Source organism: Pinus tabuliformis, chromosome 2_1, assembly GCF_031772625.1.
Source record: "Pinus tabuliformis cultivar Carrire ecotype Pingquan chromosome 2_1, CPIR1, whole genome shotgun sequence".
NCBI classification, from domain to species: domain Eukaryota; kingdom Viridiplantae; phylum Streptophyta; class Pinopsida; order Pinales; family Pinaceae; genus Pinus; species Pinus tabuliformis.
In genome coordinates this window covers 553,240,126-553,262,991 of record NC_142299.1, presented here as the reverse complement: position 1 = coordinate 553,262,991, position 22,866 = coordinate 553,240,126, and positions in this window count along the sequence as shown.

Genomic DNA, 22,866 nt, shown 5'->3' with positions numbered 1-22,866 from the left:
AAAGAAAATCAGCTTTTCCTTTGCAACCGGTCAACATTGAACAACCATTTGAGCAATGGGGATTGGACATCATTCGGGAAATTACTCCACATTCTTCCAAACAACATAAGTATATCCTTACTGCTACTGATTATTTTACTAAGTGGGTTGAAGCAATTCCTTTGAAGACAACAAATTCTAAGGCAATCAGTGAATTCATAGATCAATTCATCATTACCAGGTTTGGTGTCCCAAATGCTCTTGTTTTTGATAATGCATCTTACTTTTCAGGCAATGCTATGTTTGATTTCGCTATTAAAGGAGGATTTAAATTAAAATATTCTGCTAATTACTATCCTCAGGGTAATGGTTTAGCAGAGTCTACAAATAAAAATCTGATTAAAATTATTAAACGAACTATCGAACAGAACCATAAAACATGGCACAAATCCTTAATATTCGCACTATGGGCTGATAGGATAACACAGAAGGCTTCCATAGGATCTTCTCCGTTCAACCTTGTGTATGGAAAAGAAGCAGTGTTACCAACAAATCTTGTCCTTCCTTCCCTAGCCCTAGTTCAGTTTATTGAGGAAAGCCCTTCTTCTTCTATTCAACTTAGACATGACCAAATTCTAAAATTAGAAGAGGAAAGGGAAAAAGCCAAGGCTATTCATGCAAAACATCAGCAAATCATCAAGTCATCCTTTGATTTAGTCTCATCCGGTTCAAAACAATTTCAAGTCGGTGATTTAGTTCTAAAATGGGACAAAGCCCATGAGGACAAGGGAAAACACACCAAGTTCCAGAAGATGTGGCTTGGGCCATTTCAGATCTATGAGAAGATAGGCCATTCGACCTTCGTATTACAAGATTTATCAGGTTTGAGAGATTCTCTCCGTGTTAATGGCCTTATCTTAAAGAAATTCTTTAATTGAAGAGGTAACCCCTTCTCCTTTTTTAGTTTAATAGAGTTTTGTAGTTTGTAGGACCATTAGAAAATAAAGTTTTAAGGTATCTTCCATTGACCTTTGCTGTACTTAAAATTTGCTCAACAGAAGTAGTGAGGATATTTACTTTTAAAATAATAGAAGTCTTACACAAGAGGGATAATTTCTAGGAAACTAGGTATAATTGCATTCCAAAACCATACTTCAATTTTTGTGAACCCTTCTCAAAGTTTAGAAGTATTGTAAATCATTTTATGTTTTCAGATTGGTCACAAAAAGGTTATCAATATCAAAACAGAAACTAATCCAACTTCAGCATCTTTAACTCTTACCTTGTCATCCATTTACTCTTAAGGAGAAAATTTTCCATCCCATTCACCAAAGTTTATGGTTACTCAGAGTGTAATTCTAAAATATCTGATATTAAAGATAAGAGGTCTTATTACAAGCCTGCTTACCATGGTCATGGGGAAATAGTTTAACTGACATTACCAATATTGCATACCAAAACAGGGTAATGGCTTAGAATTATAAGACAAGGGGTCTCATCACGAGCCAGCTTGTTCGGTTAGATTACTACCAGTGAATGACATTGTCAATAGCTGGTCACCAAACCAGGACAATGGCTTTTTATCTTAGCAATAATAAAAAAGAAGAAATACAAAATATGAAAACATGTTTTGAATTCATTCTGTTAATCACACTCTTAAATGGATGGGACAATGGACAATAATATGGTTTAAAGGTATCCCTCTCGAAACTATGAACGTTTGCTGGCAGCAGAGGCTATACCTATGACAAAGGAGTCAATTCTAAAAGCTGATTTGGAAAGGTTTTCTGTTTTATCATTATAAACCAATAAAGGCCAATTTAAAACTTAGAATGTATCTAATTTTAAACAAGAGAGGAAATTAACAAAGATAGATTCATTTTATTTAGAATGCATATATACCTAGTTATATTAGAATTTTCCCCTTTAATGAGAACTCTATTTTGAAAAAAGTTTAAGTATTTCCATACTTTTCAGAGATAACTGTTTCTTCCAGCGAATCGCCAATTGTTGTGCCCTACAACAACCCCCCATTTCATATCATGGTTATTCACAAAAAAAAACTATCATATGAAATGGGTCCCTTTTAGTTTTGATTGGTATCAACATTGTATTATTCAAAAAGGCCCGAAAACAAAATGAAGACATTATAAAAAACCTTTTGGACAAACCAATTTTGGTCTTATAATACAAATAATCAATCTTTTATCATTGCGATAAAGCGATCGCAAGATCGCATATCGCAATGACATAGGAGACATACTTTAAAGGCCCATTGGTTTTCTCTTATGCGATAAAAGTCACTTTCGCTCCGATGCGATGCGATATCGCTATCGGCGATCGGCGATATACTATGCATGTTTTTAAAGCACCCCAGGTAATACACCCGATGCGATGTGATATCGCTATCGGCGATCGGCGATACACTATCCATGCTTTCTTAAAGTGCCCATACTCCCGATGCGATGCGATATCGCTATTGGCAATCGGGGATTTCAAAAGGTGTCAATATAAGGATTTAAGTTTTCCCCGACGCCCGATTGCGATAAAGCCAGAAGCGCAAACTTAAAAAAAGTGGTTAAAACAGAGGGATATTACGATTAATTCATATTAAAAGCCTTATCTGTGGAACAGTGATTTACCTGCGCTCAACCGCCAAAACATCCAAAGCACGCTTAAACAAATCATTTGGCCGATTAATGATATGATGGGCATTTAAAAGATTGGCAGGTTTTAACGGCCATTTAATGTAATAGTAAGTCCTAAAATCTTCTTATAGATTGTATCCGCGGCCACTTTAAAGTTAATCCCTCATCACACATTGATCAATATATCTCGCTCATATTTGGTTTTAATTACCAATTCTCTGTGTTACGCTTATTTTCACTCCTATGCAGAATTCTTCCGAAGCAGAAAACTCAAGCAGAATGGGAAAGAAGTCTAAGAAAACCACAGTCGCTTCCGCTGTACCAGCCAAAGGAGAAGCCGTCGCTGATCCAACAAATAAAAAGAAAGGATTGATATCGGATACTACATGTTCTGGTCTCGGCAAAACTACTTGGCAAAGTACCTATAATTTGATTGAGGCCGAAGAACCTGAAGTGACAACAGTACAAGCCACTGTAGATGCGACTTAGAAATCTGATGGTACTTTAAAGGACTTAGCCGACTCCTTCCTTCATCGGATAGCAGCTCGGGAACAAATTCTCCCATATACGGATGTAGTGAGGTGGGCAATTGAGGAAATCCCAATCACAGACAGAACTTTCTGCACCAGAGATGGGAGAATCTTCGGTTCATTCAAGGCTGATGATTTAAGGCAAATGTATCATTTTCCTAAGCCAGAGAAGAAGTACAACAAGGCATTTTTGGAGAAATTCCGAAAAGAGAACGAAATTAAATCTGAACCCATCCGGGATTGGAGACAAAATCTGGCAAAACACAAGCATGAATCTTCCGGTAAGTACTCTGTTGATTCCCTATGTTCTCCTTATTGTTATGCTGGGATAATGATGTGTAGATTGTGGGGGTTACATGATTCCGCTAATTTCACTATAGAAATGGTTCCCTTGATGGAAGCGGCGTGTAATAGTGAAATAATGGATTGGGCAACTATACTGTCAGATAAACTAGCAACAGCTGTTCTTGATTTTAGAAATAAGACCCGCGTTACTGAAAGGTTAATTCCCCCATTCTACTACAGTGCCTATATTCTAGATACCCTGTGTTTTAATTCTGAATTTCTTGTGCTCGGCTGGAGGTGGACATCACAAGACCCCATGCCTATTCACATATACCATCAGAAATTGTGGAAAGCTTCCTATAAGCACCATTTATACCAAGTCTGCAATGGCTTTATGTTACCCATTCATTACTCTGCTTTTGATAAACTTGCTCCCAAGATTTCCTACCAAGCTGGGATTGATTTAACATCAATAGGAAGATGGTTCGGGGAGGAAAAGTTCACTTATATAAGAGTTTTTGGTAGCCAAGCCGAACCTCATGTCCTTCCTTTGTACATACCTGATAAACTGCTGGAGAGGGAAATAGCTTATCAGATCATTGTCGAGGGAGTTACACAGACTCTCAAGAAAAATAAGAAGCAGGTCTGGCCCTCTTTTCCTTTGAGATGTGGTGTCTACACGTTGCATGATTTCAAACATGCAGAGAAAGAAGCTACAAAGATAAAATCATTAACTCTAACAACTCTCCCTAATAGGCGATTTGATCCCAACAAAGTCGCCTATAATGCACTTGAACAGGCCAAATTGACAAAGTTTGATCATAAAGAATATATGTTCGATGACCTATTCTCCTCAGCTGAGTCAATATTGCAGGTTAAGGCACTAGCCAGAATGAAATATCAGGATGAAGGGTTGGTTGAATTCAACAGACTTAGAGAACAGAGGTTGCAAACTCTGCCTCTAGATCTGTTAGCAACAACCCCAACAACATCATCAAGCGAGCCTGAACAACAACATTCAAAGGAACCTCCCGTTACAACAAAAGAACAAGAGAAAGCACAGGAGGAAACTCAGACTAAAGAGCACGAGAAAGTGCGGGAGGAGACCCAGACTAAAGAGCAGAAGCAGAACAACATAGAAGTAAATGTGGATACTCATATTGATCCAAAACTGCTCCAGGAATGGCAACAATTTGATTCTATTATCAGCAATCTAGAATGTTTAAAGGACACCGAAACTTCGAAAGCAGCGGACACACAGGAAACCACTTCACAACAGGTTCCAAGTGGAACCAACGGCCTACCCAGTTCAAAGGAAGTAGAAATAATACCAAAGGACCCCTTCGATCAAATCATTTTGCAGGTAGAAGAGATTCCTCCCTTGGATGTCTTCTATAGCCCAAGGCATAAAGCTGTAGTAAAACGACAGAGGAAAAGAAGAAGGACTGATCAACCTTCCCTTTTCCCAGAACAGACGGTCACGGGCAATGTGGTTTGGAAGAAGGAATTTGACCCCTCTGATGACCTAACAAAACTATCACAATATGTTGGAGCTTATTCGGCAGCAACAATAGACAAAGCATCAGAGGTGAGTATTTTATTGAAAACAAAAGACCAGGAAATCTTTTTATTGCAGGCACAGCTAACAGAAGCACAACAGAAAGCAGAGCAGGCAGAACATAAATTGTTGACACAACAGCAAGTAAATAATCAATTAACTCAACAATTGCAGGCAAAGAAATAAAGGATTGATCACAGCGCAATCCAGAAGCAGAAAGAGTTGTCTGAAGCCTTGGCACAACTGAGGGCAACAAATGAACAAATGTTAAAAACAAAAGATGAGTAGATTGCTCAACTATCAGCACAGCTTGAGAAGACAAAGGGTCGTTCCACAAATAACTAAATTCAGAGTAGAGGCACTACAGATAAATACGGCATTAATAGCCCAAATCAAGATTCTATGTCAACAAATCGCCCAGGCGGAACCACTATGCGAATTGACGGCATCAATAAGTGAAAAAACAGAAAAGGCTAGAGCGGAATTGGATCAAACTGAAGAAACGATAGTTGCATTTCTTGACTGGCAAGATACTGATCAGGGACAAGCGGTAAATTTACCAAGAATTTTAGAGTCACATAAAGATATATTGTTTACAGAATGGCAGTCCCAGTTAATGAAAGCAGAGAGGGCAATTTCAAGGTGCAAATCAACTACAAGCAATTTGGTTGAATTGGTTAATAATACTCTCTACTTGTCAAACATGACTTCCCAATGCACTCCAGGAAAATTGACAGCGATGAAAACATTGGAGCAGTCATGTTATCTAGATGTAGAGGAAAAGGGGAGATTAATTGCTGGAATTAACAGTTTAACATGGGACACCTATTGGTTCTTCTTGGTAAAACCACACAGTCAAAGAGCCGCCCTCAAATGCCTTACAGATGTAATCGGGTATATTATCCCCGATATTTAGGATGCCACCTATGTCGCCCAGCTTAGCTCTCGCCTCAACAGACCGCCTGAAGTGGAGCCAATGCTTGCGATAAGTCAGCTCAGGTTTAAAGGCAAACAACCTACTTGATGATTCATGCCGTCGACTGCCAGGTTGCTGAGAAGAATATGATCAAAATCAATTGATACCAATTAAGTAGGATTTCAGTTTCATAGATAGTTAGCTTAATTGAGTATTTATAGACCCTTTCATTGTTTTGGAAAGGGTCGTAAAGTTTTGTATTTGACTTAAAGACTGAAGTTGCACTACTGTACTTCAGCCATATTCTTTTATAAAACTAGACCAGTTATTCTAATTTTGACAAGGAAGCTTTTATGCAAATGTGCACTACTGTCTTTGTTTGAAAGTATTTCTGCGTTGGAAGAAGAATCTCAAATAGCGATTGATATTGGGAGTGACTAGCAGCTCATATGGTACTATTATCTATGTATGAATTCATTCTTTTCATATGAATTGTTATTTGATTGCCTTTGCTATTATCGAATATATGTATGTGTTTTAACAACATTTCTTTATTCCCTCCACTATTGGATGTTTATGGGATGCTTTTTTTTTTATCGTATATGTATCGATGATATATAAGTGTAGAAATATTGTGCTAATCCCTTTGTTTAACGATTTAAGCAAAGTAATCCTTGAATGAATAAAAGTCCATGTTTATTAAATAGAGTCATCTACATGCCTGTTTATAAACATAGATCATTAAGCGCTACACTTTAAAGTACAATAGTTCCCGGGATTAGTAGTAGTTCTTTTATTTCGCTGATAAATTAAGTTATTCGCCTATCATTAGATTAGTCAACCAATCATTCATTCATCCTGTTTATCCATTGCCGGGAAACTGATCCCATTATCCCCAGTCGGAGCTACCATTCCAAACAGAAAAGGAGCTGTATTAAGGTCCGGACTTGGTGGTTATCCCCCAATGTTGATACAACGATTTTCGGGGCATCAACAGGTACATATAATACCTCCTGGAATTTCTAGCCTTCTTGAATGGAGGCCACCAAGAGCTTGTTGATAGAGTCCCAAATGATCTTCTTTCTTGTGACCACCGGTTTTCCATTTGTTCCTGGCAGCAGCGGGTGCGTTTGATGGAGGCTCAACAATATTGCCTCTCACATGGTCAAACACTCCTTGATCTTTTAAGGTTAGATCGAGAGACATCTTCCATCCGTGATAGTCAGACTTTTCACGGAGCTTGTCTTCAGCAGGGAACAGTGTTGAGGACCCCATAGTTCTTTTAAGATAGCCTTGCCAATCTTCTCTTTGGTGATTGCTCTTGCTCTTGCTTGGGCTTTGTCTTCACCTCAACTCTGATTCCATGTTAAGTTATTGTATATTCTATGCTTAGATAAGTTTACTTCTTTTTATTATTGTTATCCACAGATTAGCAATCACATGTACAGTAAGTAAAGTGCAGATAGAAAATTTAACGATCGACAGAAAACAAGCCAAGACATGAGACACCAAATTTGGCGGCTAGCCAGGAACAAACCCCAATATGGGGAAACCCTTTGATCAAATCTTCTTTTATCTTCAATAATTCAGCAAAGAGAAATAGTACAAAAATATGATTTATATCAGCAGCAGCAAACCCTAGACTAGTAGCATCAGCATCAGCAGCATCAGCATCATCAGCATCACCGACATCAGCATCATCAGCATCACCGGCATCAGCCCTAAACTAGGGCAGTGAATATCTTGCAAACCGATTGTCGGATCGGCTTCATTCCTTCACCAAAAAATGCGGCCTTCTGAGGAGAGTCAGATCCACCTACAGCACAGTTCAGAGAGGGAGAAAGATGGTCAATGCTGGTCAAACTTCCGATCTGCAGTTGTAGCCCTAAATCTGTGTCCTTCCTTCCACACATGTGAGAGAAGAGTCTCTTTCTGCGCAGTAGGAGAAGAGTCTCTTTTCTGCACAGGAGAGAGAGAGAGAGATGTGATGAGAGTGTGTCCAAATGAGGAAAAGACCTCTTGTATTTATACACAAATGTTGATGATTGAATAGATACGACTGTGGGCTTCTGAGCCTACATGAGTTGCTGGTCAGTTTGATAGTTATTCCATAATCAAAATAAATTCGTATCTCCATAAATACTTATCGAAATAGGATGATCTTTAGATCAATCCTACACCTCTCGATGAGAGGAATCTAATAAAAATATTATTAGCCATGAATAAGATGACCCACATGGAGTTTGACCCTAGTTTCCAATTTTAACAGAGAAGCTTAGAACCACATTGTTGATGAAGGCAAAAAAAGAGGTGCAAAAAATGCTTGAGCCTATTAAAGCATCATGGCCAACATCTGGGGTTAGCATTGTTTCTGATGGATGGACAGATCCAACAAGACACTCAATCATCAACTTCATGGCGTCTTCCTTGAATGGTCCAGTTTTCTTGAAAGCAGTGGATACACTTGGAGAATACAAGGATGCACAATTTATGGGTGAGTTATTTATTAAAGTTATTGAAGATGCAGGTGTTGATTCTTGTGTGCAAATCATTACAGATAATGCACCTATTTGCAAGGATACTGACATGATTGTGGAAGCTAAATATCCACAAGTGTTTTGGACACCTTGCATTGTCCATTCATTGAACTTAGCACTGAAATCCATTACTTCTGATGTGCTTTGGATTGGTAACATTATTGAGGATGCACGACATATCCGTAACTTTGTGCAAAATCATACAAATGCCCTCACTATCTACAAGGAGTACAACAATCTATCATTGTTGAAGATCGCTGATACACGGTTTGCCTCTTCATTCATGATGTTGAAGAGGTTGAGGGAGGTCAAGACCGCTCTTGGGGCCATGGTTATTTCTAAGTTTTGGTCTTTTTGGAGAAAATACAGATCAAGTAGCCTCTAAAAGAGTGAAGGACACAATGCTAGATTATTCTTGTTGGGAGAGGGTAGATCTAATTATTCAAATCATGGACCCTATCATTTCTTTGCTTCGATTTGCATATACAGACAAACCCATCCTAGGAGAGGTTTATGAGGGATGGGATTCCATGATTGAGTCTGTGAGGAGCATTATTCTACAGAGTGAGTGCTTCGAGTATGAGACATCACGAGAGGCCTTCTATGGTACTATAGAAGATATTCTTGTCAGCAGATGGGACAAGAATTGCACACCTTTACATTTTTTGGCTCACTCATTGAACCCAAAATACTATAGTCATGAGTGGCTGAATGGTGGACCTTCCCGCAGATTCCCTCCTCACATGGATGGTGAAATATCACAAGGGAAGAAAGATGCATTCAAGCGAGTTTTCCAGGATAGAGCATTGCTTGATGAGGTGGAGAATGCCTTTGCAGAGTTTTCCACTAGCACTGGTTGATTTGCAGGATATGATGTGATTAGAGATAGGGGGGCTAAAAAGCCCTATTCTTGGTGGGAAAATCGTGGGGCAACAAGCCCTCCTCTTCAGCAGTTAGCCATGAGGCTCCTCTCTCAGGTGACTTCATCCTTTTGTTGCGAGAGGAATTGGAGCACATATGGGAATTTGTATAGTGTGAAGAAGAGAAGGTTTAAGCAGTGCAGGGCAGAGATAGTGGTGTATGTGCACACCAACCTTCGTCTTATTTACAGGTAGAGGGAACAGTGGTTGAGAGGAAACACAAAGATGTGGGATGTCTTTCTTGATGATATGGGTTTGGACAACAATGTTGAGTTGGCATTGGCCAACATGGATCTCAATGATCCAGTGCTAGAGCCTGTTAGATTTTATGACAGTGATATTTTAGAGGGGTCATCCTCCACATGAGCAGATGCAGAGGCGACTATGGATACAAGGGAGGAGGAGGATGCAAAGGAGAGCAGTGGTGAGTCTGGTGACCATGATGATGAGGACATTGATGTTGATTTTGATGATAACTATGAGGATTGTTGACTCATGAGTCATGGGTTACCTATTGCCTTGAGGTTTGTATACCTGTAGCTGTTTTGTATTTTCTATTTCTATTTGCCATTGGCATTGTACTACCTATGTAACACATTTTGATTTGATGACTTAATGAGAAAACTACAGTTGTTAATGTCTTTTATCTTACTATCTTGTAAGTTGTCTTTCATTTATGAATCATGATTTATGTGACATGTATTTGAATTTTGTATGTACTATGCATGCTATAATGTTACACTTACTTTGTAAACATTAAAACTAACATCTAGATGAAGATCTATGTTTGAAATCAATGAATTTGTATCATTAATGAGAATTTGTGTAAGAAATATCTAATTTTTAATATATATATATATATATATATATATAATGAATCCTACGTGTCCTGTTTCGGGGGATCAACGTATCCAAATCCAACTCTCGAATCCCCATATCCTATGAATCCCAAATCCCCGTGTCAGGTGACTTAGAGCATAACTTATTTAGAGTTTCTCTACCTTCTTGTTGATTTATTTGTAGACATGTACGAAATATATAGTTAAGGAATTGTTCCTTGCCTCATTTACTCTTTCCGTAACTAAGATTAACATTAATTTCTTTATCGTATTCCCCTTGTTTGCCTAGTTTATGATTAACGTGAAATCTTCCAAAAGCTGGAGATTTAGGCTTTCTCTATCCACTACAATTTTAAAAGAGGCAACAAAGCATAAAATTGAACACTGTTATGAGTCCCTTTGCCAACAACTTTAAACAAAATTAAATGTTTCTCATTTAGAAATGCAATCCCCCCTACTCCACACAAACCTAAGTATCCTTGACAATCACCAGCAAAAGAATCCCTTCTCTCTTATTTGTATAAATCTAAACCAGTGTTGCGAAAATCACGATTTTTTGACTCAGTTGATATTATCGCCCAATTTTTAGAAAGTTTTTTTTGTCGAAAAAAATCGCGCGATTCGAACGGAAAAAATTGCGACCTTCCGGGATCGCGCGTTTTATAAGCAAATTGATGAGTTTTATTTCTCATTTTTAGCAGACAACGAACTTGTTTGAGAGATGAAGAGGAGAAGAAGGCATCTACTAGGGCAGAGGAGGAGAAAAACGGGAGATTTTAGCATCCCAAGCAAGAGAACTTCATGTTTGGACCAAATTTCTTCAGAAAACCATGGTTTCCAGGTATGGGCACCAAATTTGGCCATTTTGTTTTGGTTTTTTTCTTGTTTTTGCTTAGGTTTCTATAACCCATTATTTATCAATGATTTTTGAGTGGATTTGATGGTGGTGGTGGTTTTTTTTTTTATTATTGTCAGAGTGGAGAGGGTTAATTTTGGTCAAAAATGCAAAAAATTTATTGTTAGATTTGTTAGTTTAATTTTTCTTGTGCTCTATTTTTTTGCATTATTTTTTATTGGGTTTGAATGTGCATTTTTTCTATTATTGATGGATTGAGTTGAGGTTTTATTTTTGTTTATCAAAAATTCAATGTGTTGTGTCATGTATGTAATTTTTTATTTTTATTTTTGTTTTTATAACTTGCAATCCTTATTGTGCTATAGATTCAACTTCAAACTTCATCTTACATTAAAACTCAGGAGTTCAACCAAGTTACAAACATGCCAAGGAAATTGGAGTCTTTGTGGGAATTTGGTGAACCTGATGGAGGGTTTGATAGAATAAACTTGTCTTGCAAGTTGTGTAGGCATCATATGTCAAGGGGGTTTATAGATTGAAGTATCACCTTGCACAAATCCCTAGACGAGATGTAAGGCCTTGCACCAATACAAATGTGGAAATCATCCGACGAGCCATGAAATCATTGGAAGAATTAGAGCAAGACAAAATGACCAAAGCAGATCTGAAGAAGCAACTAGCAGGAAGTTAGGATGTGAATATGGAAGTGGAACTGGTTCTACTTTAGCATCAATGTCTACAACCAACCCTGTAGCTACCTCATCATTTTTTGTTTCTAGAACCACGACTAGTTCACAACCATCTATCACTTCAATGCTTAAAAAAAAGGAGAAAGAACAAGCTGACAAGTTGTTGGGCAAGTTTCTCCTTTGGAGTGATATTCCTTTCAGCGTTGTAATGAATAATCCATTTTTCCAGCCTATTGTTGATGCTATTGCAATTTTTGGTCCAGGGTACAAAATCTTTTCTTATGATGATTTTAGAGACTGCATTCTTCAAGATGAAAAGGTTGACTGCACCAAAATATTGGAGGAGTTTAGGGCATCATGGGCACAAATAGGATGCACTGTGATGTCATATGGTTGGACCGACCAAAAGGGGAGAACCCTTATAAACTTCTCGATTAATTGTCCTAAGGGGACAATGTTTATGAAATCTGTTGATGCATCTTCACATATCAAAGATGCAAAATTATTATGTGATTTGTTGGATGTGTTTATTTTGGAGGTGGATGTAGAACATGTTTTCCAAGTCATAATAGACAATGCTGCAAATTATGTTTCTGCTAGCAAGATGCTTATGGGGAGGAATCCTACTTTATTTTGGACACCTTGTGTTGCACATTGTATTGATTTGATATTGGAGGACATAGGAAAATTTCCTTTGTCAAAGATAGTGTTGACTCATCAAAAAACATTACAAAATTTATATATAATCATGTATTTGTGCTTACCTTGATGAGAAAATTCATCAACAACAAGGAGTTGGTGTGCCCCGCCATTACACGGTTTGCTACCAGTGTCATATCTCTTTAATCTCTCTTGAATTTTATGTGGGATGCGAAGAGAATGTTTCTTTCAGATGAGTAGCATGCTTTGACATTTAGACGCAAACCATAGGGAGAGGCCATATGCAGATTACTTTCATACCAGGAAAACTTCTGGGTGGGAGTGCAGGAGGTGTGCAGCATTACTGAACCTTTGGTAAAGATTTTTCGATTAGTTAATGGTGAGAAGCCCACAATGGGCTATTTGTATGAAGCCATGGATAGGGCCAAAGAATTCATCCAGGCCTACTATGATGATAAGGGAGATGAGGGGTTTCATAAACAACTACTCCTATGGGAAGTGATTGATGAACGATGGAACAACACACTCCATCGTCCCATTCATGATGCAGAGATCTACTCGAACCCTGCATTTTCTTACCCATGTGGGTTCTTATTTGATGTTGAGATCATCGATGGATTCTTAACCTGTGTTCAGAGGATGGTACGATCTCCAGCAGAACATGTAGAAATCTCCAAAGAAATGGAGATATACAGGATGGCAAGTGGCACATTTAGCTTTGAGATCACTGTGGTTGATAGGAAGACTAAAATGCCAGGTATTTTTTAGTTTTTTTTCAAATTTCATTGTCTCTTCAAGTTCATAACTTCATACTTTGTTTCAACTTTCAAATTTCATATTTTTTCTTATGTTTATCTTATTTGTAATTTTGTTGTAGATGCATGGTGGACTCGCTATAGTGCCAGAGTACCCCAACTGCAAAAGCGTTCCATTCAAATTCTCAGCCAAACATGTAGCTCCTTAGGATGTGAGCGCAACTGGAGTGTATTTGAAAAAATACACAACAAGAAACGCAACAAGTCAAACTTAAAACTTAAAATATTTCAAATTTCCAATTAATTTTTTGAATTCATTAAATAACATTTTTTTATATTTATTATTTTATGATCTTTGTACGGGTTGGAGTTCCAGCGACTTAATGACATGGTCTACCTCTACTACAATCTTCGATTGTGGGTCAGACAACTTGAGAGGAAACTTGATATGGAGGCCATCTCATTGGATGGGATTGACACCACTGCTGCATGGAGGGTTGAGGCTGAGAGACCTCTCATGGAGTCTGTCGATGATTGGTTAGAGCAGGAGGTAGTGGAACGCGTAGAGGGGGAGGGGAGGGAGACCGGGAGGAGGAGGAGGAGCAACAGGAGGAGGAGGTGACACCACCTACCCAGGCTACCCCTGCCACCAGTAGAGGATGGGGTGTCCCTCCTGTAGCTCCTAGTTCTTCAACTTCTAAAGCACAGTAGAGTCCACTGTTAATTCCATCGGAATCTAGAGGGAAAGGGAAAGCTATTGCATTTTCTCGCAAGAGAGGCAGAGGAAATCAATAGTATTAGTTATTTGGTTCATTTCATTGTATATGACATTATGACTCATGATATGAGATACATTATTATATTTTTTGTTGATATTTTGAGGCTGAGTTGGGACTCAGGACTTACTATTCAGGACATGATTCACTGTTATGTGTGATGTAGCACTAGAAATGATATTACACATCTTATATATTAGTTCTTTTATCATATTTATGTGTCAATGCATTTATTTTATGTTGTAGATGCTTTAGTTATTAAAAAAAATGAAAAAAGTTGAATATTTTTGTATTTTACGATTTTTTCCCAATTTTTTCCCTTCGTCGATTTAATCTCGATCGCGATTTTCGCAACAATGATCTAAATCGTTAAGAATTTTTTGTTTTTTTTTAGCTTTCAATGTTCGCTGGATTCCTCTACAAGCAAAACTGATTTGGTGGAAAAATTGCATAGCAAAAATTTCATGTCACTCTTGGCTAGCCTTATTGCCACTTTCCATTATTCCTTGTCAGATTCATAATCTCATTCCAAACTTGTATAAGAACAATGGATGAATATTTGGTTTCTAGGCTCTCGATTGTATATGTGTATAATACCCCTGCTTGGCCCATACCAAGAATATTTTTGACAATTATCTCAAGTAAGAATTTTATTAGAAAGTGCTAGCCAAAGTAAAATCCTTGTTCACAGTTGAGCTTCCATATATATTTCCACCACATTTCTTATCATAAACTTCATTTTCCATCTTGGCCTTGTAACCTAATTTTCTTGTAGAGTCCTCAAGGCTTCATTCTTTGACCATATTATTACATCTTCCTCATCCTTGACTTTTATCACTCCATCTTTTAAGATTGGAATAAAATTAAATAGGATCTCTGATATATGTTAGGTGTTAAGACACTTGGTAATTAAGTGAAATTTTCAAATTATAAAATCCTATCCATAGATCCTTTCCAAGCCTCACTTTTTTTTCTCTTTCCCATTATCCATACCAACCTTTTCCTTGGTAAAAGAAAAGCTCTCACTATGTCTCCCCTATAAGACTTCACTGTTAATTTTTTTAATGTTCTATGTTGTAACAATCAGTTATAACAATTCTTCTTCCAATAGCAATAAATTGTCCAATATATTTTCAATCTCCCGGTAACAGTAAGCAATGGTAAATAGAACATAAAACCATATGCACAATAGAAGACAACCAAGAACAATAGTGTTGATTTTCTAGGGCACGTGCTAGAATTAAGTTTTTATTCAACAGATAACTACTGCAATGATCAATTAAACATTAGTTTCAAATGGTATTAGATTCAGTATCATTTAGGTAGTTATACATAATAAAAACATCAACTAATAAACATGAAAGAGCAGTAAAGTAACCATGAAACAATGAGACAAGAGACACATAGATTAGGCACATAGCCAAGGAAAAACACATAAGGGGGAAACCCAAGAAAATTTCTTCCTTATGAGAGAGAGAGAGAGAGAGAGAGAGAGTTTCTAGATGTATTAATACATCATAAATAACAATAGCAGAATAATCGAGAAACCAGTAACCAAAATCATTATCAAGTGCCATGTCAAAATCCAAGTTCCTAAAATTTCGGCCCTCCATAGAATTTTGGCCTCCTGAAATTTCGGCCCTCCTGTAATTTCACTAGATCAAAGATGTATGAGACAATATTGATGTGTCCAAGTGAGGAGAAATGATATCATTTATATAGCCTTCTAGTGGGGGTCAAATGGGTGCCTCTAAGGGGCCCAACTGACCTAAAAATTATGAGTTCAACTTGAAATAAATTTGGAGGCAAATTTGAAAATTCAAATTACCCATTTCTTTTCCAAGATGAAAATACCAACCATGGCTACCATATTTTTCAACACCCCCTCTTAGCCAAGGAGGTACTTTTCATTCTCTTTCTCAAGATTAATATTCCCGGCCAATAGGTCTCACAACCCATAGGCTAAGGAAGTGATAAAAAATACATCTCTCTCTCTCTCTCTCTCTCTCTCTCTCTCTGTAAGGATCAATCTCCATGACCAATCACAGGTCTCACTGCCCACAACCTAAGAAAGAGATCATTAGTCTCATCATAAGGAAAGATACATAGTATTCAACTCATCTCAATGCATCTCCTGGACCATAAGGTCTCACAGTGCACAACCTATAGGAGGAATCATCAAATCAATACATCTCTAGGACCACAAGGTCTCATTGCGCAAAACTTACAGGGGAAATCATCAAATCAAGACATCTCTCAGACCATAAGGTCTCATAGCACACAACATACGGGAGTGACAATCTTCCTGACCAATCCATTGTTCTCACAACTACAACCTAAGGATGATTTAGGATTTTGTGTAATCAATGATCCCTCTCCAAAGGGATTCTCATTCATTCCAATTTCTTCACATAAACATCAGCAACCAACTCAACATCAGAAACGTAACCATGGTGATCTCAAATATTTCAGTAAACAACAACATTTAGTTATTCATCCAGCTTCAGTCGAGGCTTCTCTCAGAAGCAAACATCAACATCTATCAATAGAAAATAATAGAATTCAGCAGTGGCTTCTCACAGAAGCAATTATCAGCAACAACAAAAGCGAATATCAGTCTCCATAGTCGAATCTAACATATAACAGTAGATTTCAGCGTGTTGAAATATGTAACTAGGTTCGGTCTTCATAAATTTATTTGAGTCACAATGAAATGTATTTATCAAAAGAATGAAGAAAATATTCTTCTTATTATTATTATGACTTATTAAAGCATGCGTTTCATGCTTGGGTCATGTTTTTTTAGGTCAAAGAACCCATTGAGGACTTCTAGTCTTTATTTTGAGTCATAAGAGTCATTTTCCATTAAAATAGACCCTTCTTGGGCTTTTGAATCATGTAAATAAATGTAATATTGAGTCAAATATGCTATTTGTCCCCTCCACACCAAATCGGCCTCAAGGAGGTCAAGTCGGCTTCAAGAAGGACAATTTGACCTCACTGGAAGACTATATATACAAGGCAATTCGAATTCATTTGGAGCATTCATTCTCTCTCTCATAAGTTCGATATCCAGAAAGAAGTTGGGAAGTGCGAAATTGGAAAAGAGTTGGAAAAGGGATAGAAAAGGGTGCGAAGTTTGGTGGGAAGAAAGAAGACATCAAGATCGAAATTTTGGGCCATCTATCTCACTTCAGAGGAGTATCTAGGGAGATCGAAGTCTTCTTTGTCTAGTCGAAGTTGTTGTTGCTCCCAGTTGTTTGGTCAACAATGTTATTGCAAGTTGATGCTACTAAGTCGAAATCGCTATTGAAAGGTTATCATCTGCAAGAAGGATTGAGGGCTAACTTAGTGTGGAGGAAGTCTTTGTCTAGGTCAAGAGTCTTGGATTATCTTGAGAAAGTATTGAAGGAAGAACTGTTGACTGTGTTTTCCCCTAGATAGGGGTTTTGCCCTGGTTGTCCGCCTACATTTGTTGTCTTGTGCTATTGTTTTGGTAATTTTTTGATGAACTAAAAGATAAAAGAACAACATAAAGATAAAAGAATCACAGGTAAATATCTATATAATAAAATCTTTCTGCCTTTTTTATTTTCTAACATGGGATCAGAGCTAAGGTGAAGAAGGAAAAAGGCAGTTTTGATAATCAACTAAAAGGAGTCTAAAGGATTGATCGAATGATCATATAAGGAGCTATTATGATCCGGATTTAAACAGGAACGCAATAGATTACAGAGATAACCATAAATACAGAGATGCAATAACCATAAACACAGATATGCAGCGGAAATAATGCTTCATTTCATTAATGGAAAATACTGAAATATGCTTACAACCAGAAATGGAAATAAACCAGCTAGGGCGATGGTAGCTTATCTCTGAGAAGAGATGTGCGGCTACATGCCTCTGAACTGTTCCGAACTGTATTACAATGAGGCTCGAAGGCCTATTTATTGTTGAGAAACAATGGAAAACCCTTCACATCCCGAAACCTAACCCTAGAAGATGAAACGCCAAATTGTGGGCCCCGTTTGGGTAAATTGGTACATCAATTTCCCGGGGTCGTAACTTTGGCATACGATCTCCGTTTGACGCGTACAATAGCTCGTTAGAAAGATCTATCCGAGCACTACCACTTTGGGAAGGGCAACATCGATCTATAGACCCATGTTGCCCCCAGATTCCCAAAAAAACGTCGTTTAGGGCCTCAAAACGGCTCCGGAAGTTCAGGACCCGAAAAACTGCTAAAAATAGTAAGTTGTGCTACAATTAAGGAAACTGAAAAGACTGAAAGAGACAGTTGTGGGGGTCCAAATGGGTTGGTGGGTGGCCACCAACATCCACCTGGATCATTCCTCCCCCCTTAGGAAGCAATGGTCCCCATTGCGTTGAGTTCCTCCATCTGCTGAACTTGTCCTGCAATCTCTGATGTGTCCAGTGATGGTGGGAAGCATGGTCGACGACGGTCCACATTGAACACTCGGTGCAAGCCAAGGAATGGAGGAATGCTGTGCTTCGAAGCATTGTTGCCCGTAGCCTTGGTATTGGTGTACGGACCATGTCGGAGTTGCCTGAGTTTCTGATGGGTTCTGGTAAGGCGTTCTCCCTGCAGATGTAACCAAACTTTGTCGCCCACCTGAAACTTGTGTGGTACCCCTGTGGATGAGGAGAAGTTGTTCCTGTGTTCTGCCATGACCGTATCCCTTTGCTGCTGCTGCTGCGTGGAGGAACCCTTTGCAGGGGTCATGGATGTAGCAACGATCTTCCCCTTACTTTGGGAGTGAACCAGACAGATGAATTTCCTGGTCTATGATATGAGCTTGCTGCCTTTCTTGGTAGTGATCAAGGATGTGGCAGTAGGTGGGGCTACCTCTGGTATCCTGTATAATGAATTATTCAAAGAAATAATGACAGCATGAGGCCTTGACTCATACACAGCATGTCGCCTCCACAAGTATGGCTGGCCTAATAATACATCACAAACATCCAGAGGTGTAACATCACACAATACCTCGTCTGTGAAGGGTTTGATGCTGTAGGGAAGGCGGCACTGCTGGCGAACTTTCAGATCTCGTCCTTCGTGAAGCCACCCGATACTGTACGGCTGCGGGTGTGGTGTAGTCGGTAGGCCCAACCGCTTCACGACCTCTGCTGAAACCAGGTTCTTTTGGCTACCACTGTCGACAATGAATCGCAGCGGTGAACCCTTCACCCACATCTGTGAGTGGAAAAGACGCTCCCCCTCCTCTGGATCTTCGGGCTCATTTTTCTTGATCTTGGCAGTGGCAACCGTGGCGCTGGGATCCGCATCAATGATCTGCTTCCCTTTGCCATTCCCCTTGTCGGGTTCTGGCTCAGGGTCGGAACATGCATATGATTCGGAAGCCTTCAACTCGGCCACCAGTGACTGCTTGGTCCGACACTCACTTGTGTTATGAGTGGGACTTTTGTGGAACTCACACCACTTTCCTGTGTCCTTCTTCGGCTTCATGGTGTTGTTCTTTTCTTGCGGCTTCGACGGGTTGTCTTGGGTCACCCCGCCTTGGCTTTGTCCTTTGAGCTTCGGATTTGCAGATCCAAAGTCTCGCTTCTTCTGTTTGAACTTTTGCTCGATTTTGACAGCGTATCGGTACGCCATGCCGAGCGAGGAGATGTTCAAGAACACCATCTCTTCCTGGATGTATTTGTGTAGGCAGCCGCGGTATTTGAGTACCAGATGCAGCTCAGAATCTTTGATACCCAACTGTGTGCGAAGGGTATGAAAAATGTTAGTGAACTCCGGCACATCTTGGTCTCGTCCCTGCCGCAGTGTGGTCCATTTGATGTATTTGTCCTCATAGCTTCCGACAGGGTAATACTGCTCTTTGATGGCATCCCGGAAGTCATTCCAAGTGGGTGCGGCTGAAAATAGTGAGCCTGTACTTTCATCCTTCTGCTCGCAGTAGGTTTCCCACCAGTCCTTGACGTGGGGGGCTGCTTTGAGAAGAGCAAAAACAATCTTTTCCCGACTTGAAAATTCGTGAACAGAAAAATACCCATCTAGCAGATTTAACCATTTATCTACGGCATCTGCGTCTATTTGACCCTCGAAGATGGGGATTTCAAAATTAACTTGTACCTTAAACGGCGTGGTGTTTCCAGAGTCGTTGTTGGAAGCCGATGCGTCGCCTCTGGGTAGCCGCTGAAGGATCTGCGCAAAGCTATCCATCATCGCGTTCCTTTGCCGCTCGAGCGCTTCTTCGAGCAAGATTTTGATAGGATCTCCTGCCCCCTCGTCTTTCTTCTCATCCGCCATGGGAGGCCGTCGGGATTTCCGAGGCTGGTCTTGCAAAGGTTCGACCAATTCAAGCCCTAACTCCTTATATCCCGACCTCGTTGGGGACATGCAAAGAAAAACAGAGAAAAAGCAGACCGCTCTGATACCACTGATCCGGATTTAAACAGGAACGCAATAGATTACAGAGATAACCATAAATACAGAGATGCAATAACCATAAACACAGATATGCAGCGGAAATAATGCTTCATTTCATTAATGGAAAATACTGAAATATGCTTACAACCAGAAATGGAAATAAACCAGCTAGGGCGATGGTAGCTTATCTCTGAGAAGAGATGTGCGGCTACATGCCTCTGAACTGTTCCGAACTGTATTACAATGAGGCTCGAAGGCCTATTTATTGTTGAGAAACAATGGAAAACCCTTCACATCCCGAAACCTAACCCTAGAAGATGAAACGCCAAATTGTGGGCCCCGTTTGGGTAAATTGGTACATCAATTTCCCGGGGTCGTAACTTTGGCATACGATCTCCGTTTGACGCGTACAATAGCTCGTTAGAAAGATCTATCCGAGCACTACCACTTTGGGAAGGGCAACATCGGTCTATAGACCCATGTTGCCCCCAGATTCCCAAAAAAACGTCGTTTAGGGCCTCAAAACGGCTCCGGAAGTTCAGGACCCGAAAAACTGCTAAAAATAGTAAGTTGTGCTACAATTAAGGAAACTGAAAAGACTGAAAGAGACAGTTGTGGGGGTCCAAATGGGTTGGTGGGTGGCCACCAACATCCACCTGGATCATATTATAAGGCAAGAAACTCACTATTTTCAAGGACAATGTCTAACACAATAAAGAGTGAGAACAAATTGGAAGGAACATCAAATTAGATGGCATGAAAGAAGAGAATTGACCTCATCCTTGAAAAGAACAAGATCTTGGATTTGGTCAAAGGAAAGGTGAAGAAACCTACCGAAGAATCTAGTGATGCAGATAAAGTAAAGTTTAGAGAGTCAAAAATATTGTCTATGACACTAATGGTAGAACGCATAAAGGACAATCTTGTCCCATACATTTCCAATATAGACCATGCTGAAGAAATGTATGAATCCTTATAAAAATTATTCACTATCAAGAACATCAATTAAGTAAGAAGTTTGAAAAATAAATTAAGGACTACAAAAATGACGAAGGATGACATTATGGCTTCCTTCTTTGTAAGGATATCTAGAATTAGAGATGAAATTCAAGCCATATATGAAATTATATTGGAAAAGGAGCTAGTAATAACTGCATTTTTGGGATTGCCACCTACTTGGAGTTCTTTTGCTTCAAGTCTCAGCAGCTGGAAAGAATCTCCTATCTTCAAGCAATTATGGAATGTTTGTAGCCAAGAAGAAATGAGAATCTCATTAGTATCCAACAATGAAGAAGGAAAGGTTTCAAATGCATACTCCACTTCTCACAAGAAAGGAAACTTCAAGAAGTCAAAAGGGCCAAGAGGGAAGGTCGATATGTCCAAAATAGAATGCTACCAATGTCACAAAATGGGACACTACAAAAGTGACTATCGTAACAATCCGAAGAACAAGAAAAGAAACAAATACCAAGCTAATGTTGCTAAAGAAGGATCTCCAAAGAAGAATAAACCTGAAGAATTGGAGATAAGGGATTTACACTACTAAGACCTTTGATCTAAGCCTTAGTTATTTCGTTGCTTGATTTCTAGTATTTGTAGATATAACATATTTTTGAAAAACATTTTTGATTTGTTTTTTATAAGATTCTAGGTATCCCTCAAGCTTGGAGAGAGCCCTCATCAACTTCCAAAGATAAGTATCCTATTAACTTTTCTTTTTTAGTTTTACTTACTTATCTAGTTTTTCTTACATTAAATAATAATCACATTTCTATTCATATTTTTCCTTGTTTAGGAAAATCTTGTTGAATACTCAAGGAACATGGAAGAAGGCTTCACAAGACAAAGCAATGGAATTACAAGGTTTGTTAAGAAAGAATGGTAGGTCTTAAATTATAAGTTTTTGTTCTCTTCATGATATTCATTCTTTATAAACTATTACTAACATTTTGTGTCTAGCTCTCTTGAATGATAAAGATTCTTAATTGGGTGATTCATCATTAGATAAATCTACCCTCGTATCTTTTATTACCCTTGTGGATCCCTAGAAAGGCTCTTTCTGAAAAACCCTAAATTAAGGGTATACCAATGATAATGTGTGGAACCCTAGCCTTCTTAGGGTTATTATTGAAGTCTAAAGAAAATGTTTGATGCTTTGATGATGTCATGTTTGAGGTTTTTGTATGAAAACCCTAACTTGTTGGATTGAATGGTGATGACTGAAATCTCAAACCTTTGAAGTTTTAGTAAATTAGGGTTTGTTGTGTCATGTATTGAAACCCTAGATCATTAGGGTTTGGTAGGATGTATAAGCTAGACTCTTACTAATATCATAGGATTTAAATCTTAGGTATATGTGTGTTTGTTTGATCAAGTTTGTTATATGCCTAAATATATTGATATTTGTCTCGTTAGGTTTGACTAACACATGTTATGATATGCTTGTCCATGATGATGGAATCCTAGATATATGTGTTAACCTAATTATTGGTAATCATGAGTT